Source organism: Falco peregrinus, chromosome 7, assembly GCF_023634155.1.
Source record: "Falco peregrinus isolate bFalPer1 chromosome 7, bFalPer1.pri, whole genome shotgun sequence".
In the NCBI taxonomy this organism is placed as follows: Eukaryota; Metazoa; Chordata; class Aves; order Falconiformes; family Falconidae; genus Falco; species Falco peregrinus.
In genome coordinates this window covers 25,865,076-25,885,224 of record NC_073727.1, presented here as the reverse complement: position 1 = coordinate 25,885,224, position 20,149 = coordinate 25,865,076, and the positions used below count along the sequence as shown (strand labels likewise).

The 20,149-nt window shown below is 40.0% G+C and overlaps 1 protein-coding gene across 2 annotated transcripts in view; it reads left to right on the top strand.

Moving 5' to 3' along the window:
• Positions 1-20,149, top strand: part of SESN1 (sestrin 1) — an 85,097-nt gene that overhangs the window by 39,842 nt on the left and 25,106 nt on the right. Inside the window, exon 1 of one of the 2 annotated variants that reach the window (XM_055810032.1) lies at positions 83-138. The exons of the other annotated variant lie outside the window; for it this stretch is intronic. The gene's annotated coding sequence lies outside the window, so the exon portion shown is untranslated. Of the gene's footprint in view, positions 1-82; positions 139-20,149 lie in introns of those variants that run through there. 2 annotated transcript variants of the gene reach the window in all.

Below are 20,149 nucleotides of genomic sequence, written 5' to 3'. Positions count from 1 at the left end.
TGTTATTTTTCCATTCCACTTATCTCCAAATTTCAAAATTTTTGCTTTTAATTCCAGGATAGGAGGACAGTAGCTGCTGAAATACTGGACCTTCTGCATTTCTGAGTTTTTGGCAGTCTTTTCACCTTTCAGGGCTATGTAAGTGTGTGTTCTATGATATAGCCATATGTCCATGTGTTACCTATGTCACAACATCTTGTTAGGACCTAATTGCATATGTTAGTGGAAACAGCAGCTGTACCAAATAATTCAAGTTATTTTTGACCATTAACAATATAGATCAAAATATGATAAGCAAGCAGGAATAGTGTTTGGATTATGGACGGAAGATCTAGACAAGGATTTTTATTAAGATAATATCAGGCTAGCTTAGCCTTGATACTTGAACTCTAACTGAATGATAGGTGGTTTATACCAATGTTTTACCGGAGAAGCAGCAATGTGCACTCTATTTGCCTTGACTTACTATTTAGGTCTAATAAAAGAGCAGGAAGTCAGCTATGGCTTTTGTAGCTGAAACCAGTTTCCTTGTCAGGAAAATGCTTTTATTTAAAAAATACATACTGTGTACACACATACTCATGCATTATATTATGGCTAACACACAAAGTTTTAAACCAGATTTCTGAAAAACAAGCTTTTGATCCATTTTTGTGGAAGAAGGTCTTCTCAATTTGTGAATAGCATTTAAACAGTGCAGTAGTCCCTAGGTTTATCAAATACCAGTGAATTGTTTACCAAAGTCCCAGTAATTTACAATCAGATGAATGACAAGAATCTTTTAAAGATTTGGATTTTTTTTGTTTATGCAGGCATATTTGAAAAGATGACTTTTTTCAGAATCTGAAAAACAGCTAAGTTTTCTTAGCAGTAGACTTTGACAATGTTTGTCTGATTAAGTTGAAAATGAAATGTCTTGTGCCAAGTGAAAACAGAAGTTCCCTTATAAAGGAATGGTTGCATCATGCTAATTTAAACTCTGAATAAATCTGCAAATACATTTAATTTTTTTGCAATATAACTGTATATTTTGCCTCAGAAGTTTGTAATATATTTGTATTTATTAAACAAAGTAAAAACAAAATAGCTTTTCCTAAAAGAAGATGAGTGCAGCCTACCAATGATTCTTTTCTCCTTCATTTTCTGCAAATCCCCTTTTGATCTGGAATGAAATCCTTTTGTAGCCACTCTTTATTGCCATTTCTCCTTGTGCTTACCCAGATTAGTATTATTGTCTAGCAGTCAAGTCACGGCCTAAGACCTGGGCCAGAGGACCAAAGAGTCTGGAGCAAAGTGTCTGGTCAACAAGGCTGCCACTTAAACCAGAGACACTTGCGCTTGCAAGCCTGTGTCACGGCTGGACGGAGCTGGTATTGGGAGGCAGGTTCTGTGTTACAGCTCAGGCTTCCCTATCGAAAACAAAGGCTGAAATTCTACTTGTAAACCATTAGGCAGGTGTGCAAAAAAGACAGTATTCCTGGAAACAGGCTGGTTGGCAGGGCCTTTTAGATATTAAAGCACAATGGCAAAATGAGTCATGCCAGGCTTGGTTATACACACTGTAATTTATGACCAGAGTTTTACACTGCAATTTTAAGCAAGTATCTGTACTAGTTCTCTAGTAGCTCCAGTAAACAAGACCTGAATTTCCAAATTGGCAAATAAAACTTCCTTTATTTCTCCCATTTTTTTGAAGGGGGAAGAAGAGCATATCACACAGGCTTTCTAGACCACTTTTAAAGACTGTTGCAGATCCATTTAAACTTTTGTGTTAGTCTTACTGAGTAACACAGCATATGTTTTTGGGGTAATGTAACCCGTGTCTTTTTGCCAATTTGTTTAGAAAAATGATATGCATTAAAGTATTTGTATTATACAAGTGTTTATCATAGATAGCATTTCCAAAGATTAATAACAGAATATATCAAAATTTACTGTATCATTTTAAGCTGTTATCACACAGGCTATAGAGCAAGCAGATTTCTTTGTTTTGAGGTTTATGATTTGTCAGCTGTAGAACTTCTTCATTGTGCTGGAAGACACGCAGCAGAGAATGCCAGTTCCCCTTCATGCTTTGCTTGTGCATTCTTTGAAACCATATTATTACAGATCAGGTAATGTGTGTTTTTGGTTTTGAGGGTTTGAGAAATGTTTGAGAAATAGAGGAGGCAGTTTCTTCAGCATGCAAACTTTGTGGATGCCCAGGTAGTGGCTGAGTGATGCCTTGAATTTCTTTTCTGTCCTCCCCCTTTTATACTCATTGTATGAAATCAGCATTTCGACAATAAATTGACATCAGTAAACCAGCAGAATTTTTTGAGTGCAGCTACAGAGCTGATTTTGAATTACAGGTAAACAATGTGCAGATATTTGGATTATGCATATTTAAATTTGCTGATTTGGGAGCTAAGCTTTTCATAAATAGCTTGTCTGAAGCTGAAAAGGGCCAAAATTTGGAATCTTGCTTGGCTCATCCAGTATTGATAGGCAGTGTGAAGTTCAAAAATTTAAACTTCAGACTTGCAGTTTTCATGTTTAAAGCCCAGAATTGCTTGCACGTATGTCACTCACCCAGAGCTTTTGTTATCCTAGCGAATATGAGGATGAAGAATTGAAACTGGATTTCTGTCTTTATTATAATATACTCCTACAGTGTCTCTTATCAGATCTTAAAGTGCTTACACTTTCACAAGGAAACCACAGCAGTAGCTGTTCCCAAGCTGACTTGACAGTACTGCAAGTACAGCAGCATATGTTTACATATTTTTGTCTGTAGTCTGTTTTGCAAATGTTGTTCCATACATAACCCAGCTAATCAGTAAAATACAAGCTCTTTTGAGTCCTGATGTAAATAAATGTAGGCTGGCTTATAAAAGCTTCTTATTGATTTGGCTTTCTCTTTCTTGTTTAAGCCATTTGTAAACAGAGTTTTAAAAAAGTACACACATAGTTTGTGACAGTTTAACCAAATCCATTTTAAATAATCAATAGCAGTTTAGCTACAAATACTGCATATAGCTAAGGCTATAAAAAGACTGCTTTCTCAATGGATTTCATTTCCTCTCGCAATAGTTACCTGCTGAGCATAGCAACTTGGATGAATGCTCTCTGGTTTTGACTTCTGACAGTCTGATGAATTCTCTAGAGTAAGAATGAATCTGATGGTCATCCAGGATTGAGCACCATCAGCAAAGCTATTTTAGCTGCTTGAATTCTGATACCATTTCTAGTTTTATATGGTTGTTAATGATCTGAAGAGAGTGATATTGCAAATATGTATCTGGGATGTAACTTGACCTTCGTTATGACTGGATGTCTTCCAGGAGGCATAGGGCTGTTTCTTACATTAAGAGGTGGGATTTACTAGCTCTGAAATGGTGAAAACAGTGTCACAGTTACACAGTTCCTGCACTGAAGTTGGCTTGCATTCATACGCCTTCCTGCACTGTGTTCATACGCCTTCTTGCACTGGCACAGCAAGTATAAGCTACACTCTGTAGACATGCACTTCAGACTTTTGGATCCAGATGAATTTGCAAGCCCAGCTGTGCAACTGTATGAAACCTTTTTTGAAAAGCTTTTGTTTATGGACTAAGTATATTTCATATGGAATCACTGAGATATGGTGCAAGGGCAACCAAATAATGCTGCTTGAACACAACTACATTTTAAAGCAGATGTAAAAGAACTTTTTTCAGACACAAACTGCGGAAAAAGAATTGCCTCTTGACGATAAAATGAGCTTTCAGTTTCAGATAAGTACAGTGCTTGGATAAGTAAGATTAACGTATTTAAAGAGGACAATAGTAATATAAATTATGTGAGATCTTTGTAGAATGGGATTTTGTATTGAATTTGATTACATATGTAGGCTTTTCTCCTTCATGGGTTAGTATACTAATTCATATTATAATTTGACCAAAAAACAGATTTCAGTCTTTTTTCCCTAAGTATTCATTTACTGTTACAATGTTATGGTAGTTCTGAGAAGTTAGTCATTGACTGGGTTCCCACTGTGGTAACTGCTCTTGCATGATGTTTTCTTTCTGCTGCCCTCCAGTGAGACCGTAAGCTTCTAAGTAGGTGAAAGACATGTCTTTCTAACTTTCTCTGCATGGGATATTGTTCTGCGTAGATAGAAGTGCCTGATCATTGCTGCAAACTGAGTCATAATGATGAGTAAGCAGCCAATTTAACAGAGAAGAAAATCTAGCACTGATTGAAAAATAAAGGTGTGGAAATAGGAGTTACATGCATGACTATGGCAGCGCAGGCACAATGCTTTTATGTAAAGAGTTCTTGAAAGGAGGCAGGGAGTCCTAAGTTACTTGTAGGAGAGGAAAGGGCTAATACCATTGGGTGTGGAGAGATCTCCAGTTTTCCAGCAATCTTCTTTCCCTGTCTTTACTGTGTCATTGTACACACATCTTGTCTCTGGCACAAATGGTCACAAATTAGTCTGAGGCTCCAGCGGAGGGAAAGATACTCATCTGAGCCATATCACTGTCTGCCAGAGCTGCACTCACTATTGTTTCCTCCTCTTTTTGCTGTGGGATTGATTTTTGTTGTCACATACTTTCAAAGGTGAGCAACCATTAGTCTCTTCTAGCTACTGGAGGCAGATGGAGAGCATGCAAGGTGTAGCTAGCTGCTCTATGGCTGGACATGCTGAATGGTAGTCATCTTGGCTTTCCTGAGGCAGCCATGGCATTTTGGAAGATCCATGTAAATGAGCTTACCCACCGTGGTATGTATCAAGTTTCTGCCAATCTGTATTCTTTCTTTGGGAACAGACTAGAGGTACCAGCTAAATTAAATAGAACATGGGACGTTTAAATAAAGGTCTTTCCTTAATGTCACAGCAGAATGTTTTGTAGAGCCACATGGTGAAACAAATTGCAGGGAAGAGAGCTAATGGCCTTTCTGAGAACTTGATGTGCATCTGTTACTTTCCTTTGGATCAGACTGTACCCGTATTGGCTCTTTTTAAGGCAGCACTGGCTGTCTTGATTGACAAGTAGTGCTGCTTCTGTCAAGTTGAATCACCTTCAGTATCATTCCCTTAGGTGACTGTCTTGTCTCTTTCTTTTTGTGCTTACCTTGGCTTTCGTAAGTTCCAGTGCTTGGAATCTTTCACAGATGCTTACATCTAACCATCTGGCTCACCTCTGACTAGAGCCCTTTTTTTCCTTCCCCTTCTCATCCTCCTCTGTCTTTTCATCTAGAAGCTGGTTGGGATTCTCTTCACTGTCCTATTCATTCAAGTTTGATGGAAGCTCTTTCTCCTCTGCTCTGCATTTCCTCTGTAATAGTTAGAAATAACCTTTCACATTGACTAGTTATCCATTCATCACCAACATCTCACCCTAGCTGGGTTCTGTGCTTCCACGCTTCCGTTTCACCTCTACTTATAAAACTTGAACAAAGTTTCCAAGCATTACTTCCCTTAATCAAGTGTGACAAGTTTTTTGAAATCTGAATGTCAGGCACTTGGGTGAAGTCTTGCTTGGATACTCATCAGTCCTGCTTTTGTGCAGATTTTTGTGAGTATATTGAGGGTTCTCAACAAGCCTTTTATTAACAGCTGTGTGTTTTTGTTTCCCTTTGCGTGTGCATTGAGAGGCTTGCTGATAACCATCTCTGTTCTTTGATGCAATGACAGGGCTACTACTGTTGTGTGAGAAAAAAACCTAAATGGGCCTTCCAGGATGTAGAACAGGATTGCTTTCTGTTTGCAGAGTTCCTGTGAGCAGAGAAGAGGGATATAACTGTAGTTAAATTGCCAGCAAAAGAAACAATGGAAGAGTGCATGGGTGACAAGTTCCTTCTGAGCTTCAACGACTGTTAAGGAAGCACAGTTGACTGTTAAGTGTCTGTCACTAGACCTTTCTTGCTGCTGCTCTTCAGTGTGGAAAAGTCTAGTCCTGGCTTGAGAATGGGGAAAAAGATACGAAAAGTTAGGAGCTGATTCTCCAGTGGATAACCTGTGGATTTGTTGGATCAGCTAGAACTGGGCATGCCAAAAAACTACTTGAGAGAGGACTTTCAGCCTCCAGTTGTGCCAGGGTGAGGGGAATGGAATTCCTCCCTCTTTAAAGAGCGTGCATCAGCAGTGCATTAGCCACTACTTGTTCTCTTCTTCAGTAGCAGAGAGTTGCACAGAGCAAGTAGAATGTTTTGTCTCCATCTTCTGAGGCAAAGATGAAGTAACAAACTTGCTGTCCAAAGCCGTTACCTGTCTGTCTCTGAAGAAGTAACCTCTCCCCCTGTTAGAGTAACTAACAATGGAGCTGCTGGAGAAGAACAAGAAATACTCAAGAATTAGCAAGAGCTGTTGCTAAAGTGGGAGTGTATGGAGATGGCACCTAAGCCTTTGGAAGCACTCTTTCCAGTGGTGTACTGCAACTGATTTTATTAGGGAGAAGGAAGAGCGTGCTCTGCGCATTTTTTTTTTTTTTTTTTTCTCCCTCCTTCTTCCCCTGCCCTTATCCTCTGCAAAATGTTGTTCTCAGGAGCAGTAAGATTGTGTGCTGCTGCTTTTCCTAGTAGCCTTATTCCCCTGCTTGGAAAAAATTATCACAAAGCCATTGTTCTTTAGAAATTTTAAATCACTTGTTTTTTTATCCTTGTCCCCCTGCTTTTCAGTCACAAATCTACTGTGGACCTAAAAGAACTGAGAACAATAATGCTTTGAGCCTCACTGAAGTTGAGACACCTGCTGTCAGCTGTACTTTGTCAGGCACTATATTTGATGCTGTTTTCTCTAGATTTGCATTTGTTTCACTTTATATCTGGATGAAAATACAGTTGTAGACACACAGCAACAGCATAATAGAAGTCTCTCTTAGTAATATATTCTGTGAGAACTGGTGGAGTGTTGAATTCTTCAGCAGTTAGAAAGAGACAATAATATTTTTTGTTTGTTTAACACTGACGAGTCATTCTGTGAACACAGAATAATTCAGATAGTGATACCAGGTAAAATTTAGATTTTAATGATGAGGATATTTGAGCACTCTTTACCTTGGGAGTCATAGCGTGTCTATCATTAGAGGCCTTCAAACAGGTTAGGCAAACATCCATCAGGATGACAAAGCTGTAGCTGAATCTGCTGAAGCAGGAGGTTAGTCTTGATTAGGCTTTCAGGGGTCCCACCTGTCCTTTTTCTTTATGTGGGATAATTTTGTAATTTCCTTGTGACTGTTTCTTAAGTATTCTGCATGGTGAGCTGCACAAATTTTTCAGATGTGTTTCTCTTAGTGGTCATGGAGATTAAATAATTGAAGAATATGTACATTTTTTCTGTCACTTTCCATTAGACATTTCTGTACCCATCAGGTAAGCCAGGCAGAGTTCAATAACTATATATTGAAACTAAACAGCTGCTCACTTCACAAAGTTACCTCAAAATAACAAAGCTGTTGGCTAAACCTCTTTATCACTTGGGTAGCACAGAGTTTTTCTCCGAAATCCCACTTAATCCAGAGCATGTATCTCTAAAATAAGTTGTCTAACCAGTATTTCTTCTCCTGCTCTGGTATTTATAGCAGTGGAGCCTTTAAGAAAAGAATTAATTGCTATTGTGGTAGGGGTAAAAACCCCAACTAAAATCTTTTAGCAAATGTTCTAAGCTTGTTCTTTCTTTTTTGGATAAAAATAGTGTTGCAGCTGTGATAACAGCACATGAGATTTGTGAAGAGAGGTAGTAGCTTTTCTTAATGAGCTCATATAATTGATAAAAGTAGATAAGCTTTTAAGCCTGATCTGAAGTAGAGCTTGCCCCCTGTAGTTTTCCAACTACATTAGTTGATCTAATGAAATACATTATTTAAAAATAAACCTTATTTTTCTTACAGGATTCTTTGGTAGATATTTTGCAAACCAGAAATTTTGTATTCAGTGATCTTCCTATTTACTCCTGTGGGATTTCTGTTCTTCAACACTGTTCCACATGAAAGAGATTTCTGCTCTAAGTATTGTTAATGGAAGACATAGTATAGGGGAGACTAAATGCAGGTAAATAGGATTTACCCTCTTCTAATTTGGGCAGAACTGGGATTTAGTTTGTGAGAGCACTAGACAGTTGCATCTACCCATTCTTGGGTTTTTGTGATGTTCTGGTAGACCTTGTGAATAACCAAAGAATTTTCGGTCAGTTTGCCAGCAAGTAAGTAACATCTATTGGTTTAAGGAAGAAGGTACATAAATATTAATAACTTCTTTCAAAGGGTTGGGAAGTTTTTTGTCTTTCAGAATTTAAATTCACTTTCACTGTAATGTCCAGGGAGCTTTAAATAGTACTTCTCCAAAATCCATTCATGAGGAGATTCTGTCCTGTTCCAACAGTGTACGTTTGTTCAAATAGGGCACTCTGAAGTGCTGTTAGTTCTTGCCTATAGCAGCAGAATACTTCCTAATTGAAATAGGTATTCGGAAAGGAAGATTGCTGGGTTTGGAAATACTGTTTAGAAAAATTATTCTTCAGAGTATGGTATGCTGAATTACCACAATAGCAAACCTCTTCTTTGAAGGAACCCTTGTTCTTTCCATAGATTTTCTTTATGGAAAATAGGGGGGAACCCCTAAAAGCCCTAGTTATGTGTTTCCAGGCAACACAGTAAATATTCTTCATAGAATAACCTTAAGTATGCTCAGAAGCTTGTCATATTTGTGTGGCTGTGCTGTGTTTACACAAGCTGCCTAGGTGAGGTCACTTGCTTTGCAGTGTGATTGGTACATGCCATGCTATTAGCAGCTCTGCTGCATGGAGACCTGGCTATTCATAAATGCCCAACTCACATCATGAGGTTACATTGAGGGAGCCAAACTGCACTTTTTGAGACCATAATCCTCTAGCTACGTGCACTGAAGCAGAGGACCTGTGACTAATACTCTTAAGGAGTTTCAATGAGGCAGATGCCTGGCTGCATTCAGATGCAAGGTGTTTTTTCATTTTTTTAAGGTTCACCTCATCTTTCGTAGCTCTTAGAGAATGGCAATCCAGTCCTTTTTGTCGTCATATAAACAAGTAGCAGCACTAATAAACAGGGAGATGCAGCTATCTTATCTGTGCTGACTTTGCAGCCCAGACAGAAATAAGTACCAAGAAGCCCTCCTTTTTTAAGCAGTAGAACTGCATAAAAGTGTGATGAGCTTTAAGGAGGAATTGGTTTTGCTACATTTATTTCTATCTCCTTGATATGGATTCCCTGGGTATGACATCCAGAGTAAGGAATGGACCATGAGCAAGTTACTGCAAAATGAATAGTCACAAACGTGTTTTGAATGACAGTATCCTTCTTACCCTGTAGGATATAAAGCCATGCTTAGAAAATGCAAGGAGTAACACTCATGAATACAGAGAGTATACAGTAACCAGATAACAACTGTATGATGAAATCTGTTGGAAGGAGGCATTCGTCAAACAGTATTTGTCCTAGGGCTTTAGCTTCCTCACCTACATGAAGTTAAGGGAGAGTGAGAAGATCGCTGTTGTCAAGGTAGTTTCATGCTCTGGCATACCAGTGGAAACAGGGTTGTGTTGACTTACAGTAAAACTGCATTTAAAGGATTAACTTTGCAGCCATAAGAGCAGAAAAGTGTATCACCTACAGAATGGGAGTGTTTCGTGTCGTTTGTACAAATAACAGCAAATAAGCTGATTAGCTATTTGAATTTCCCTGGGGCTATTGTATATTGATATTCTTTATTTCTACCCGAAATTTGCGTGGAGGCAATGTACTCCCAAATATCTGTGGCTTGTTTGTTTCTTAGATATAACTCAGTTTCCCAGTGGAATAGCTCTCCTCTTCTACAAGTAATATTCTGGTTATGATTATGTAATAGCTTGTGCGATCCCTTGGAAAAAGTGTAGGCTGATAAATATTACAGGTAAGTAATCAGAATACATTCACAACGTGTTTTGTGGTGCTGTTGGACACACCTGAACTAGCTCTGACAGGCTGGTACAGTGCGGTGAAGGACTGTGCCAAGAGGTCTCAGGTCTCAGAAGCCATCCAGCTTTGCTGCCTAGCACTGTGCTACTGTTAGAGCCCTGTGCTGAAATGGCAATACTGCTTCCAGAGCTGGCTCGGTGAGCAGTTCTCTTTGGCACTGTGTGTCATGGCTAAATAGTCCTTGTTCAAATCAATGGCCCAGATTCTTGCAGAGCTTTTTCATAAAGCTCTTATTGTATCCTGGATGAGACCAAAGGAAGCAAATCACATGTTAGGCTATGTTACAGGCTAGGAACACCAAGACAAGACGTAGTATTGTACATTTTCACCTTGAATGCTCTTTAGCTTTGGCTGTCTTACAATAGGCGCATCAGAAATAGGCAACTTCAGTTACCAGAATAGGCTGGATTTTGGATGAGATGGGAAGACGAGAAAGGATAGGGGAGGGATTAATCAATGAAAAGAGCTAGTTGTGTGTTCTTGTCTGTCATCTTATTCTAAGAAGTGATGCATAAATTCAAAGCCATAATAACTTTTGTGTAAAGCAGAATGTTACAGCATACTTTGGAAGCAAGAGGAAAAAACCTTAAAGCCAAGTTCTCATCTCCCACTCACTACTCCTCCTCCCAGAAATCCCCACTTGCCCCTCCCCATTGTCAATATTTACACTAGTTATATTGGAGTTGTACAGTTATAAAAGTCTTAACAGAGAATAGCAAGATCATCAGTTACATAAAGGAGGGAAAACATGTAATCATTATAGCATGCCTGGGCAGCCTGTTGCAATTTACGGCTCTTGGTATCTGCTAGCTGTACCTGGTGGGGATGGTAATGATGATTTTTAGTATACAGCTTTAAAAGAGAGAGAGAGAGAGGGGCATGAGGGGACAGTATAATTTAAAGCACCATGTAAGTGTTAAATAGCTCTAACACAGACCCCCACTTCATGCATAAGGCAGCCTGTTCTATCTCTGCTGTGTGCCAAGAGACTGAAACAGAGGTAAGGTTAAACAGTATGTACAGAATGCAAGGGCACAGTTTCTTTTTGCTTTCTTATCTGTACAGACTTTTCAATTGACTTTTAATCCTTCTTACACGGGCTGATCTAAAAAATCCCATCAACACTATTTATAAATGGAGATTTTTTTAATAACTCAGCCTTACCCAAGCAGACAGTTTTCAAATTGCTGCTGAGTGCTGCTGTATTCATTAAATCTCTTAGTGTTGCCAGCTGTTTGCTGTTTCTTGCCTACTGAGAGGCTTTGAGTCCCTCTTTACTTTGGGACTTAACTATTTTTGTTAAATTGTTTTAACAGGTACATCTTTTGTCACTGGCCTGTAGTGTTAATTGCAAAGTTGATAATAGTTTGATGTCTCTGAAAAGCTCTGTGATAATTAGATGCTCTTTGTAACCGTGGTTTGTAGTGTTTGTTCTGAAGAGGAGAAATAAAGCAATCTAGATTTTCTTTCTCAGACACTATAGATTTAATAACATATATGTTTGTCTCTAAATAATGCTGCTGATTTGACGAGGAAATTATAATGAAGTCCATAGAGTTACACTGAAGACTAGTTTTTGTATGTAACTGCTGCTGTATGAACTTCTGACGTAACCAGCTGGAATTGTCCCAAACTTGAGTGAGTGTTTGTCCAAAGAGAGAAGACAAATACAGTTGCTGCAGTGGAAGGAATAGATAGGCTACCATTTTATTTTCACATTGGATTTGGTGTTTCTGTTGGCTAGCGGCTCTGATTAATAATAAAACTTGAAAATTTGATTCCAAGAATTGAACCCATCTGCAGAGGTTATACAATGAAGTTCTCAGGCCATTGGGAAGAATTTAGTTGCAGTTCAGCCACGCTTGGGTAAACCCATGTTTTCCATGAAAATGCCTGCCCTGTCTTAAACTTTCACTGTTTGAAACTTCAGTGAAGTTGAATCACATATCAAACCTCACTCCCTGAAAACTGCTTTTAGTCTGAGAGATGCGGTTTCCATTCATTGCTGATGTACTACTCAGCAATTTATGAAGCTGCTGTCCTGGCTGAGTCCCTATAGTAAGGGGTCTGTCCCTAAGCCAGACAACCAGAGGAATGCTTTTCCCTAGGAGTCCTTGGTCCCAGATGCTCTTTCTTACTCTCTGCACCTAAGCCTCTGGTTTGCCATCTTTCATTTCCAGAAACTGCCTTTTCTGGCTCTGTGCTCTCCCCTGTCCTTAATGACCAGTGGATCCAGCTGCCAGGCACTGGGAAGGACTGCAGCCTGTTTTCTTCTGCTTTTATGTGTGTATGATGTACAGGGAGAGTTTTCAACCTCTACCTTCCAAGTTCTTCCAAGGTAGAAGGAAGTTTTGGTGTAATACTAGCTGAAACTCAGCCTGGATATAGCAAACTCATGTAAAGCTTCAGGTTCATAATAACAAGCTCAAACCCAGATAAACTCTGCCAGAATTTGGGTTTCCTAGAGCAGGTCAGACATTTTCAGTCTGCAGGTGGCTTTGAGAATGAGCCATCAGCAAAGCGTTAACCTGCTCCTACAGAGCTGGAGGTCTTTTGGAAATAGCAGCAACCTGATAGTATATCAGAAATCACTCTTGCATACCTTCAAGGGAGGTCTTTGCAGGTGGAGGTTTAGAGGAGAACTGGGGGGCTGCTTTGCTTGCAGGATGTTGTCCTGAAGCTTTGGTGTATCACTCTAACGCCTTTTACAGTTCTAGTTCTCATGTCATGGAAGAGCTGAGCTGTCCTAGTCTGAAGCAGTGGGGGCAGGAGACTGAAAACAGTAAGAGCAGAAAAACGTTATCCTGATTTCTGTCTGTATTACCTGGTTTTGTATGACCCAAGTCATAGTGACTCTTCATATGTGTGCTTGCTGGAACTAGCACATGCTCTAAAGCAGGGGTCCTCAAACTACAGCCCGTGGGCTGGATACAGCCCCCCAGGGTCCTCAGTCCAGCCCCCGGTATTTACAGAACCCCCCCCACCCCCGCCAGGGGTTGGGGGGGGAACCAAGCAGTGGCAGATGACTGCCTGCCACTGCATCCGCGTGCCGGCCCCCTGGTTAAAAAGTTTGAGGATCCCTGCTCTAAAGGGAGGATATCCTCTGTTCTGCCCATGGCACCAGTAAGTAATCCCTAGTGCTCATAGTAGTAGTGTCTAGAGTCAGGTGAGCAGGCAGGGCTGCTGTACCAGAGCACAGTTCAGTTAATTATAGCCCAACCAGGCTAACAGTAAGCAATTCAAAATAGGGTAGTAAGAAAAGGAAAATTAGATTCCTGCTACAGTAATTTCTGATTCTTTGAAGTTAAGTAAAGAATTAATGGTGGGGAAGGTGGAACAATGAGAGGAATGAAGGAGGTATGATGTAGGGAGGAGAGAGCTGGGGCTGGGAAGAGGGAAGTCAGCTTGTGACTGAATTGTGATTAGCGTGCACAGATCTGAATCTGAAAGCCCTGCTGTTCTCTATACATTCTCATCCCTTTTAGGTGTCCTCCTCAGTAACTGGCTTTTGTGTTCTGAATTTTGTGGCTATATTTGCTGAAGGGGCTTCTTACCAAGGAAGAACTTGGTGTACAAGCATTACTAGTACATGTGTATTAAGGAATACACAGATTCGTGGATATCATCCAAATGTAAAGAGTTCATGTATCTACATTTGATTCATATTTAAGCAGATTTTCATTACATAAAATAAGTCATGAACCCAGGGTCCTGCTGAAATGTCTTTCAGTGTGTACTCTTCTGAGTCTCCTATCTGCGTTTGGCTGTCCTAGTCAGTTTGCAGAAATACCGGGCAAAGGAAAAAGCTGGAAAATAATTTCACAGTGTGGAACAGACATGCTGGTTCTTAGAAGTGTCACTTAGAAGTTAGTTGAAAACCTTGGAACCTTTCTTTCTGGGTCTTTCCCCGCCCACTTTTCACATAATTGCAACAGTGCTGCAGTAAGCTTTTGGTTTAAGGGCACCTAAGATGGGCTCCTTTGCTTACAGTTTGTAAGCAGCAAGCCATGGAGATTGTGCCCTTCCACTACAGGAACTCTGTGTTTTCCAGGGTAACCTACACAATATACTTATGTAATGTTCAAGGTTGTTAACAGACTAAAAATACGTGCTGCTTCTCCAGACAGTTTGCTTAAATCTTCAAATCTAATTTGTTGATTCTAGTTCCCTTCATGTTCCTTTCACAAGGTACTGTTAGTTACAAACTTTCTGAGCAGCTGCCTACTCCCTTTGCCCCTGAGACAACTAGGGGCATGGGCTAAAGGTTGTAGATGTTCTGATCAGGAAGTTCACATTAGCAGTTGCATAGCTTCTCCAACAGTTGGTGGAAGTTTTGTGTGAGGAGAGGAGGAAAACATATTTAGGGAGAGATTGTATAAAACATATGGGAAAAATGGATGCAGCTGTATTCCTTCAAATCTGATGGTGACCAAAATAGCAGGATGAATGCCATTAACATTTAGTCAATACTTTGCTAGTGTACAGAGAAAACATGAAATAAATTGCTTTTAGAGGTTTTACTATTTGAAAACTATAAAGTGTTGTTGTCAACAAACTGTTCAGTAAAAAAACCCAACAGTTATTATGTTCTTGCATTTTATATTAATGTTTTAACCACGCATAGCTCAGTTAATAGTTAGTAGCATACTCAAATGCAAAATTCAATTATTTTAAAATAGGCAACTTCCATCAAGAGAGTTTGTTCTAAAAAGGAGTGGAAAAGGCATTTACTTGCCAAGTTCAGACTTTTGTTTCTACTGCAGCTTTTGATGATATTCCTGACTTTTAAATAGGCTGCGGTCCTTCCCATGCTCTAGGTGCTTGGGATTAAGCATGTTTTCCACTACTGTGGACTGAGAATTTTTAGCCAGTAACTCTCAACGTGAAGCTGATTGTTTTGAGACTGGTTTGGACACCTCTGTGTCCAATGTTCCTTAGCATTGTACTTTTAGGAAAAAGTTTTGCATAGTGACTTGTTTGTGGCTGTTCTCTCTTTTTAATAGCCATATAAATGTCAACAAGCTGGCATGCAAGGCAGCATAGCAGGGTTGTAGGATAACTGGCCAGTACCTTTCTGTCACTCTTGTATCCAGATGCCTTCTTAACTTACCCTCTCTCTTGGAGAGTGTTCTTGTGATTCCTCTATACTCAGCCCTGGATTTGTGCCATCTATCCCATACATGCTGGTTGCTTATTACCAGACAGGCCTGTCAGTGCTTGAAGGATGTAGTGCCCCTCTCTTGGGAAACTTGTGGCTGGTAAGGCTTTCTTAAAACAAAGGATCATTTGTTGATATGTAGAGCAACAATTCAGAGACAAGAATATTGAGCCAAAAATCTAAATGTATGTTATGTTTTTATGTGAATATCTGTCTTGTTATGAGGCAGAGCAGTCAGTTGTGTTGTTTTTGTTTCATCAGTGAGTACGTGTGCAGAGAGTTAGTCTGTTTTTAGGATCCCATAAATAGTGCTGTCATTACCCACACACATTCCTATTCCTGCCCAGCCCTCCCCTCCCCTCTGGAAGATTGTGTAGAGAAGTGAAAAAAGTAATTTGGTCATTTGGGGCTTCTGGTAGCTCTGTAAAATGACAGCTGCATGCATACACCCAGGCGTCTTGATATGTGTGGGGCAGGTTCAGACCTATTATATATGCAATACTTTGGAGGTAACAGGCAAGTGCCCAATGAGCCAGCTATGTTCTGGATGCACTGCCTGTTACTTTTCATGTTTTTTTAAAATGTATTCATTTAACATAATGTATGCTGGCCACCTGGACTATGCACATATTCCCATCCAGAAATGTGCAGCCCCTACCCCATGGTTTCTTTTATTGAGTCTCTCCCTGCAAACCAGCTACCCAGCTTACCTCTAGCTACTTTCTTCTTCCCTCTGCCCCTCAGAGCAGCCATGCTTGAGAAAGGTTCAGAGCCGTTAGAATTTGTTAAGTTGCTGTATCACGTGAAACAGGGCAAAGTTTTCCACTCCTAACATATTTGCTGTACAAGTTTATATGGGAGTTATCTTTCTTTCCTGTTCAGGTCAGCTTAGGCGTAGTCGGACAATGATTTTTGGTTGCTTGTACAAGACCATTTTCCTCATCCAGGGCAATGTGCTGCCAGAAACAACCTCAAGTCTCAAGTGACCCTAGTATAAAACATTCCCTTCCAGCAATGTCTTGATTGTATTTCAACAAAATAATTAATGCAGGACAGCTATTAAGAAAGTGCCAGCCTGTGCATGTAATGCTGCGTTAATCTTCTATAGCCCTGAGAATGAATTTACTGTAGAAAATGTGGTTCTTGCATGTGGAAGAAAGAATACAGATGATAATGCAATATGAATTCAAGGACACAGGGTTTTGTTTTATTTTATTTATTTTTTTCTTACAGAGCAGAGAGTCAGCCTCTTGGAAGCAACAAGAGGGGTCCAGGAACCCCTCTTATTTGCCACAGCTGAATCTCTCTTTCTGGATCCTGGTTAGTGCAAGCTCTAAACTTCACCTGCTGGCTGTGGACATGCAATCACCTTGCCTTAGGAAAACTACTCCCACGAGGCCTAAGTTTAAATCTAGATAGATGATCCTCAGGAGTCCTCTCTTTCCCTAGCCCAATGCCTGAATTCTGTCCTGCCAGTCTTTGCTGGTTGAAAACCTAATGCAGGTCCTGGCTCTGGTTTCTCTGTGAGACCCTGGTCTCAGCTCACCAACTCATCCTGGTCTTGTTTTAGTTATCGTGCAGTGATCCTTGACAACTCCAGACCTATGCTTTGCCAAGTAATTCCTGATTTGCTACAGCTCTAGGAGTTGGTCTCAGGCCCTTGTTGGCTAAAATCCAAATTTGATTTAGCCTCAGCCTTACCAGCTTCAGAAGAGTGTGATGGTCCCTGTAAGTTTCTTTTAAGTCACATTTCACATAAAGTTACAAATCAATCATTACTCTTACAAAATTTATCTTTATATTTACAAATATAATAGAATGAATTATTTTTGTGGTAGTTTCTCTCAAGAGGAGGACTTCTCAGGAAGATGGCGAACACATCCTGATAAGGAGAAATCATCCTCTCAGTTGTTGTTAGCAAAATAGCTATGTCAGCAAATGAAGCAGAGGTTTTGCTCGTAGTTTAGTTTACAGGCTTCAGTGATCATTTTTGCATCTTCATCTGTAGTGAAAATGCCCAGTTCTGCACAAGTTTTCATTTGCTGCATTATTTTGCTGACTTGGAATCCCTGCTGAGCAGTTAGAGGGTAGTTGTCATGCTGGTGAGAAACAGGCAGACAGGTATAGATTTGTAGCTTTACTGACAAAATGAGAAGGTGTTTGAATGCTATAGCTTTGTATCCAGTAAAACAGATTTATAAGCTCAAATGTCAACTATAAACAGCAAACCCATTTTTTAAGGACATTATCCCTATTATATTACTGTCTTAGTAAAACTTGTGTGTGTTTAGTATGGTATCTGTGGATTTTTATTTATTTACTTGTACTTTATTTACTTTACATTTGAAAACCAGTACAAATGAGGCTTTAATGCTAGCTTGATTGCAAAATATTGCTTCTGCTATGGAAATCTGGGAGCACTGTGTCTTCTGCAGCACATCTGCTCTATTTTGTGTGTGGTTTCAGCATGTTTGAATCTGAGGGGTTACACATACAGTACTGGCCTTTCCCAGGACTTTTGAAGTATCACATAGTATATTAAAATGCTGTATAGTATGTAGTCAGGGTGGTCCAACAACAGCAGGTAGCCTTTCCTCTCTCACAATAGCAAGTGGTTGATTTAAAATTTAAGGAACAGTGGTTATAAGGCTAAAATCCTATATTGTGGTTGACATTTTTTAAAAAAACAAACAAACAACAAAGGCACTTAACAGTATTTGAGCAGAAAGTGCTAGAGTTGGTTTCAATTCTGTTTTGACTTAGTTCTCCTAGCAAATATGCTTTTGGGAAGGTAGGTGGGGGAAGGTATTAACAGTTCTACTGTTCAGACATCATACCACTGCAGACAGGGTGTTGCAAAGCCTGGAAAAGTTTATGGGTTTACTGAGATTCCAAGCCGCACAGTTGCAGAAATCTCCCTGTGATTTTATAGTTGTTCTGCAGGGACCCAAAGCCTCTGTGGCCAGTGGAAAAGCACCAAGGTGGCAGTGTGGGTAGGAGAGTAAGAAGATGGTCCTGCAGGCACTTTGGTGGCAGGCCAGCTTGTCCCAGGGGCCCTTGAGGGAGCTCTCCAAGCTTTGGAGAAAGCCAGGATTTATGAGGATGCAGAGATTGTGCTGTGTTAACATGTACAATGTCATTGAAGCATATGTTGGTAGCGGCATTGCAGCTTGCTGCACCTGCTCTGGAGCTTGTCAGAGCAGGTGATGGCTGTAACTGTTGCTGGTCACAGGGCAGGGTTGGCCCCCACTGGTCTGGAGGGCTTCTGGTCCCTGCTGTAACCCCTAGGCAGGTGTTGGTGTCCTTTTAACTTACAGTAAGAGAAAGAAACTGAATATTAATGCAAGGGTCATAATAGTAAAACCCACTGTAGGAAATGGTCTTGATTGCCGAGTAGGAGGCAAGATCAGATCTTTTAGGATTTGTATCTAGCAGGAAAGCAGTGCTTTTTTTAGTTCTTCTGTTTTAGAAAGCAAGGGCCAATAAACATATTTGGGTTAAAATGTCTTAGCTGCATCCTCTCAAATAGGGAAGAATATTCTTCTGTATGAAGAATAGTGTGTTGTCTGCATTTAAACAAAACACCAATAATAATTGACAAAACTGACAAGAAATACCTGATTCATCTGTTGGTCATGGTGGTGCCCCTGCCATAATTCTCCTCAAGCAGAGGTCTTCATGGGTTTGTCTTTGAGTATAAAAGTCAAAGAAACAGATCTGATATGAAAATGGCATATCTGGTATTATCTCCTTAACTTATAACAGGTGTTGAATAGTACCTAGAGGATGATCTGTTTTCCTAACTGCTGTCATGAGATCAGTGATGCAGGTTACTCTTCTAGGATGATGTTACCTACTTTTGTACTTAACTTTTTGCCAGGATAATGTTCTAAAGGAGTTGATAAATCCTATAATATCGTTGTACTCTCGGCTCTATATATTTGTTGTGGTTTAACCTCAGCTGGTAACTAAGTACCACGCAGCTGCTTCGCTCACTCTCCCTCACCAAGAGGGATGGGAAAGGAATGTAAAACTTCAGGGTTGAGAAAAGAATGATCTAATAGGTAAACCAAAAGCCATACATGCAGGCAAAGTAAAACAAGGAATTCATTCACTACTTCCCATTGGCAGGCAGGTGTTCAGCCATCTCCAGGAAAGCAGCACTCCATCGTGCATAACAGTTACTTGGGAAGACAAACGCCATAATGCTGAATGTCGTCGTCCCCTTCTTCCCCCAGCTTATATATACTCATCATGACATCATATGTTATGGAATATCCCTTTGGCTAGTTCAGGTCAGCTGTCCTGGCTGTGTCCCCTCCTAATTTCTTGTGCCCCTCCAGCCCTCTCGCTGGCAGGGCCCAAGAAACTGAAAGGTCCTTGACTTAGTATAAACATCACCCAGCAACAAGCAAAACCATCAGCATTCTGTCAACACTGTTTTCATGCCAGATCCAAAACACAGCACTGCACTAGCTACTGAGAAAAAAATCATCTCTATTTCAGCTGAAACCAGGACAATATTAAACAAATATGGAGAGATATTCAGTCTCGAGGAACTTGCAACCTTATCATCAAGATAGGTCATTACAGAAAATGCAAGGGGAATACAGCTTTATAGGTATTTGGGTTTTTTTCCCTAATAAAAAAATTTTGATGGTTTTTCGAAGCTCACAAACTTGGATAAATAGCATATATTATTTGGGTCACAGCTAGACATTGAAAACTGAAAACAAAAGAACTGATTTTTCATTCTTTCCTGTCTGCTGCTTTGAGGCACATTAAGCATGTGCCCGAAAATGGCAGGTATAAGAAGCAAGCCACAAAACAGTTCGCCAAACTGCAGTTACTGATACAAGGGTTCCTGAATCTCTAGTGGTACTTCCCATATTAATTTAGTACTATTTCACTTGATTTTATCTTACTGTAACTATCAAGCTATAGAAAAATAGTTGAGACTCTTCTTGAAGTACACTAAATGACATGGCATGCTTTTGTTGCATTTCATTCTTGCCTTTTCATGGGGAAACATTGA